Genomic DNA, 7220 nt, shown 5'->3' with positions numbered 1-7220 from the left:
GTCATACATTGCTCTGGATAAGAGTGTCTGCTAAATGCCTGTAATGTAATGTAATGTAATGTAAACAACAAAGACCTACATGGCAAATTGAGGTTGCCAGAAAGAACAAACTCAACACAAAATTAAGCATCTGAAATATGTAATTAGTTTTGTTATGTGTGTGAAAAGTCACCTGGTTTCCTTGCTTCTGGCATACAGGGAGAGAAATGACCAGAATGGCATTCAATGTTCTGAATCCCACCCATAAAAATATTTTAATAGGGTGGCCTGTAGCGTAGTGGTTAAGGTACATGACTGAGACCCGCAGGGTCAGTGGTTCGATCCCCGGTGTAGCCACAATAAGATCCGCACAGCCGTTGGGCCCTTGAGCAAGGCCCTTAACCCTGCATTGCTCCAGGGGAGGATTTTCTCTCCTGCTTAGTCTAATCAACTGTACATCACTCTGGATAAGAACATCTGCTAAGTGTAATGTAGTTCTTTATGATAGTATTTATCTGGTCTGATCCTCTCAATTTACCAGAAGGAACTCTGGATAATAGCTTTTACTATTTTCATTCAGAAGGATTTGTGGGATATATAATATTTGTATTGATGTAGAGAAAACACTTTGTAGTGAATCACTTCATATGCATGCAGGCCAACAGATCTGTGTTGTTTTAATGTGAATTATTCTGCATCATAAACCAATGTTTCTATTGGCTTTAACTTGTATCATAAAAATCATTCATTTCTATCAATTTTAAATGCTGCCCTGAATATCTGGTGATTATGCGTAATTCTGGTTGTCTACATTAATAAACTTAAATTCAATTTATTAGCACAATTCCCATTTCATCCATGCTGTTAAGTAACTTATCTCCCTAACAAATATTGACACCATATGAATTAAACCTAATGATTTATTTATTAAAAGACCATGACTAATATGAGACTAAATGTAGCTTACTGGTGCAATTTAATATTTCAAATTTAGTGTTGAAATCTGTATGCTTATGAATAAAAAGCAATTCTCTCTTTATTTAGCAAAAGCAAATAGTCACAGGTTGCCAAGGTGATTGCCAGTGTTGAGAAAGAACAACATTGCTATTTTTCAATTCTCAAACCAACCATTCTGTTCCCTTGTTATGTCAAAAGTCCTGGTGACATGACAGTCAATAATTCTACCAGCTAAACAGAATGTTGTAAGTATGACAGATATTTAGCCCCACCCATATTTTAAGAAAAGATTGATACTCCATTCAGCTAATCACAATGCAGAATAATAGATTAATTGTCTCAGTTTCAGTTAACACAGGGGTCCTACTACTCTGCCTTTGCAGTGCCACTGGATCTGTTAATGTTTGCGGGAACTCAGTGTTTAATTGATCAATTAAAGCAGTTGACCACACCGTTTTAGCCTCACCTTGGTTTTCTGTGGTTTACGTATTGGTTTCCTGTCCCTGAACCATGTGCTGATTTTAAGGTGAATATAAAAACCAGGGGATCCTGTGGCTCTCCAGAACGGGAGATGCAGACCTCTCGGTTAGTGGAAGCACGAGTCAGGCCAGAAGAGAATGTAGGAATCCCAAGGGTTCCCATATTTGAATCTTCAGAAGGTGATGGTGTAACAGGTGAAAAATTGCCTGAGTCCGAGGTGGGATTTGAACCCCGGCCTTCTCACTTGTCCAAATTATTTGTTGAACGAACGCGTTACCAGTCAGCTAAAGACGAACTCGCCTCTAGCCAAGGGCAACAACGTTCTTTTGAATTTTGAGGGTTACGTCATCGGGGAGTGTTGTCGCGATAACCTGTTACCAGCCTTCGCTTTCACTGCACCATCCGCACTTACTAGCGAACTAGCCGAGTCAACCACACTACACTGGCAGGCTTTGCCAAAACGTATCTGCAAATATATCGTATATATATTGTCCTATTATCCTATTGAGGAACCTACACATAACAGCCGCAGAGCCACAGGCAGAGGGCAGAAAAGTTCTATGAGTTGAGGACTTAAGAGATTCCTCAGGAAAGGAGTCATACAAAGTGATGAATGCATACAAATATATCAGAAGGTACAGTGGTGTGAAAACATATTTTCCGATTTCTTCTATTATTGTATCATTAGCCGCACTGAATGACTTCAGATCTTAAGACAAAATACAGTAATCAATAAGGGGAAACTGCATAAACAGGAAACACATTTTGAAAATGATTATTTCATGTATTTATTGAAATGTTTTATCAAACACCCATATCACCCGTGTGAAAAAAGTAATTGCCCCCGTAGAGTCACTCAATCCACTAATTAACCACATCTAATTGATAATTAGATTCAGCTGATTGACCATAGCCAGGCTTGATTGCAGCCTGCCATGTTGAAGCTAAATATTACTCATACTTAATATGGAAGTTTCCACAAGCACATTATGCCATGATCAAAGGAAATTCATAAGAGAAAAAAAAGTTGTTGAAATACAGCATATTAGTCTGGAAAGGATTACAAAGCCATTCGAAGGCTCTGAAACTCCACCTAATCAGAGTGAGAGCCATTATCTGCGAATGGCTAAACCCTTGGAACCGGGGTGGCCAACCTGCCAAAATCTCTCAAAGTGCGCAATGACAACTGATCCAGGAAGTCACATATGATCCCAGAACAACATCCAAAGAACTGCACAACTGCTCCACAATCAGAAAGACTGAGCATAACATGGGAGAGTAGCAAGGCGGGAGCCATTGCTATCCAAGAGACACATCCTAATGTTATTCGTATATTGCCTTTTTTTTCTAAACCACAGGTGTCAAACTCCAGTCCTGGAGGGCCGCAGTGTCTGCTGGTTTTCGGGCTGTTCCCGGCACCTGTGGTTCATTTAAGTCTTTAATTGGCTAAAGAATCCACACACCTTGTTCTCAAGGCTTTAATTGACAGCTGATTGAAAGGCGACCACGAAAACCCGCAGACACTGTGGCTCCCTGGGAATTCAGTTTGACACCCCTGTTCTAAACCATCGAGTGCTATTCAGTGAAAATATGCAATAATAGCGGAAATCAGGCAGGGTGAGGAACTTGAGAATTTGATCAGGATGTTGACTAATCAAACATACTCCTCCGTAATTGTTTGTGTGTCAGTACTAACATTATACAGTAATAGCTCCCGCAGCAGAACATTAGTCATTTAATTTTAGAGGATTTCATTTTTTGTCTTAAAAAACTCGTATAACCATTCTTGTATTTATTTGAATCACGCGGAAAAAGCTACTCCCCTTAAAATAGTGGTACAATCATTTCACTCTGGAGAAACTGATTGATATGTAAACAAATACTGCAGCTAAACCATTTCCAGATATATTAGTAAAAAAAAAAAATAGTCATCTTACGATCTTTGGTGTTTTTTTGTTTTTTTTTATGTTTTCAAAATTGATTTCATTTAGCCTGTAGTTAAACATGGATGCTTCATGACAGTTATTGACTTCCTTCAGGAAAGTGAGCCTATCCGTGGCAAATTTCAAACAGTATCTATTAAAAACGGGGATTGAAATGGAGAGACAGACTGATTTGCTAATGCATTATTTGTCTTTCATTGACTTTTCTGAACAGTGGCCCATGCGCAGAATAACAAATTGGCCTTTCTTTTCCAGCTTTGATTCCCTACACTTTCTCTGTAAATTCTCATTTCAGAATTTATGTTTATACATGTATCCAAATTTCAGTCCAAGTACACATAAACTGCAGCCACCAAACAAACATTACATGCAACACACAAGGATTCACATGAGAGCACATTCACCCCCCATCCACCCCACACACACACACACACACACACACACACACACAGATAAAAACCTTTGTCTATTTCTCTCTCTGTCCTTACATGGCTTTATTTCAGACAGAAAGGGCTCACCGTTTGGCAGGTCTCTAACAGTCTAAAATATTTTAAGCTTACTGGTGTGTCTTTGCAGTAATACCTCAAAACAGACCCTGAACACTAATACGCTGTTCTAAAACACAGGTCGTTGAACCAATTGATGTTCTATTTTAACACATTGTTGAGTAGGTCAAAATAACAGGAAATGAGCTGTTTGAACAGAATGAGACTTTCATTGAAATACATATTGTAATAGCACTGGGTGATTCGTGTTAACCGGTGGAGACCACTGTGTCTGCTTATTAGAAAGCTGGAATGTTGAGGAGAAACTTTGACAGAGAAATTACTCAAAAAAATTGGAAACAATGGGCTGTTGGATCACAATAACATAAAATGTACTGTTGCTATTTGACATTACGGACAAAGCTGAACACCACAGGAGACCCTGCCACATCAAATTAAAAAATGTGCCGAAGAACATCATTGCTCGGGTATATTTTTGTCTTCAACCGGTAACTTTGAAACGGATCGTTATCAGACGTGTGGAGAAAAGTCTCTGTGGCGTACAGATGGGTCATAGCCATTTTTAGTCCATTTGAGTGACCCACGTAAAGCTGAGAAAACGTACCCCGCAATATTGAATGTAACACAGAAGCTTGCAGCAACTCTTACTTTAAGCGTCCTAATTCTTTTTCCCCTGAGACCAGTCTCTCTCTCTTTCTCTCTCTCTCTCTCTCTCTCTCTGGCAAAAGCTTGATAGCAGACAGTGGATATAGAGGAATAATCTCTTCATTCACTCGTTTATTTATTTATATTATGTGGGGATGGTGAGGTGTGTGTGCGTGGGGGTGGGGGGTGGGGGGAGGAATGAAGTGTGGGGGTGGGAGAGAAAACAGGACCCAACAGCACCTGCCTTTGCGCTGACAGTGTACCGGCACGCATCCAAGCAGCGGCATCCATTGTTTTGGACAGGGGGGGAGAGTGTTTCAATGGAATCTCGCGTTGGTTGTTCTTGCGGGGGCCTTTTCCGCGGGTTTGAACACAATGCTCTCCCAGCTGAGCCCAGGCGGGGGCCCGTCTTCTGGGCCCCGGGGCTTATCTTGGAGCCGCAGTCCTTCAGCAATCAGCCGCGCGTCCTGACGGACTCGCAACGCACCGGGGCCCGGCTGATCACAGCTCCGTCTGCCGCTCACGATGAAGCCAATGAATACCGTCCCGAGAGACGTCGCCACCGCCTCCGATTTATTTTAAAAAAAACGCTGTTTCCGTTACGGCCCTCGCGTTAATAAAGGACGGCCTGGAAGCGTGGAATTACAACCCTGTCTGCGGACAGAGAAATGCACGTACTGTACGGAAAAACATTTAAAAAAAAACGTTTCTGTTCTTGCACATTTTTCTTATAATTTCAGCTAATAGGGCGGCCTGTAGCGTAGTGGTTGAGGTGAATGACCACCGGTGTAGCCATAATAAGATCCGCACAGCCATTGGGCCCTTAACCCTGCATTGCTCCAGGGGAAGATTGTTTTGCTTAGTCTAATCAACTGTACGTCGCTCTGGATAAGAGCGTCTGCCAAATGCCATTAATGTAATGTAATGTAATGTCATCAAATGCATCCCATTTCCTCAGAGAAACTGTTGACCATGAGGCCAGAAATCATGACCTGGGTATAACCTGTATCTCTGTTTGTATCCTAAGCTGCTACAGTAGGCATTTTAATTACAGTAATCAGTAGCACTGGGCCAGAACCAGGACTGGACCAGAACCAGGACTGGATTCCATGGAACCTGTTCAAAAACCCAGAACCAAGGAACTGGTTCCAAATTGTTAGAGTTATCTTTCTGGTTCCCCATTGTCTAGTTCCAAGTTGTTCCTGCCAGAGAGCAGATCTAAACAATTCAACAAATTTGGAAAAATTCATATGGGCACTGAAGCACTCTATTTTCGAATATCACATTAATTGGAAATGTGCCTGAGTGTAATTGCGTACTTCCTAGCAAATTAGACAATGCTTACATTTTAATAGAGGTGTTTCCAAGAAAGTATTACAGACTCACAGACTCAGGCTATAACCAAATATTTCATAACTAAGGTGCATGGCAGTCATTTGAATTGATACTTAGTAGGTAGTTTTAGTTTCTTAGTATTTCCTTTTCTTTTTTTTTCTTTTACCAGTGGTGGTGGTGGTGGGGGGGTGAAATGCATGGAAATGAACATGGTTAATGACGACTGATGCTAGTGCCAAGCATTATTGCGGTTAAATGCAACAAAGCCTTTCCCCAAGAAGGCGAAAGCCACTTTGTGTTTTTGGATTCAGCTTTTCTGTGCCTTCATCTGTGTGGACTGCCTTCCTGTTTTTGACCACTCTGCTGCATGCCCTGTATATGCCTGTCTGCCCCGATTTTGACCATTGCCTGTTTCTGGATTGTGTTTTGGATCTGCCACTCGTTCATTAAAGCATGCTTTTTTCACCTTCTTCCCCGAGTCTGCTCTTAGTTCCTCTGTCCCACAATTTTTGAGTGTGTGCCACAGCTACTAAAAATTTAAACGCACACATTTCAAAGAAAGTAAATAGCATATTAGCTTGTTCCATTCAATAATAATAGCTTATTATGTAAAGTGTTTTGAAAGTCAGCATGCCTCATTTTTCTAATTTGAAGTTGAGTGTTGTACTAAACATGTGCATAAATAGCCTGTCAATGCTTGGAAAGAGGGCTGTGTGTGTCATATAAGTTAGACCTACATTTATTGACACTGCAGTGGCCTTTTTCAACAATCTGCCAGCTTTGGCAACGATAAGGAAATGTAGACTATTGTTGACTTGACACTTGCTGTGAATGTCAGTAAGTCAGTTGTAGATCTGGCAGGCTACAATTTGAGCTTTTAGCCCACATGCTGAACAGGATGTGAACAGGTTAGCTGGTTGCTGTAGTAGTATTGCTGTTGATACTAGTATTATTTCAGAATTATTTCAGAGAACCAATTCAATGTATCAATATACTGTAGATAGATAGATAGATAGATAGATAGATAGATAGAAAGATCATTACATTTATATAGCGCTTTTCTAGACACTCAAAGTGCTTACAGTGATGAGGGGGAAACTCGCCTCAACCACCACCAATGTGAAGCACCCACCTGGGTGATGCACGGCTGCCATTTTGTGCCAGAGCGCTCACCACACACCAGCTGAGGTGGAGAGGGAGAGGGCAGTGTTTTTGCCAACCGAATCAGGGGGATGATTAGGCGGCGGGTTGAGAGAGCCAGGGTTGGGAATTTAGCCAGGACACTGGGGAACCCCCTACTCTTTGCGAAGAGTGTCATGGGATCTTTAATGAGTCAGGACCTCGGTTTGACGTCTCATCAGAAGGGATATTTCCC

This window comes from Conger conger, chromosome 14, assembly GCF_963514075.1.
Source record: "Conger conger chromosome 14, fConCon1.1, whole genome shotgun sequence".
Lineage (NCBI taxonomy): Eukaryota > Metazoa > Chordata > Actinopteri > Anguilliformes > Congridae > Conger > Conger conger.
Note: the sequence above shows the minus strand (reverse complement) of the source record.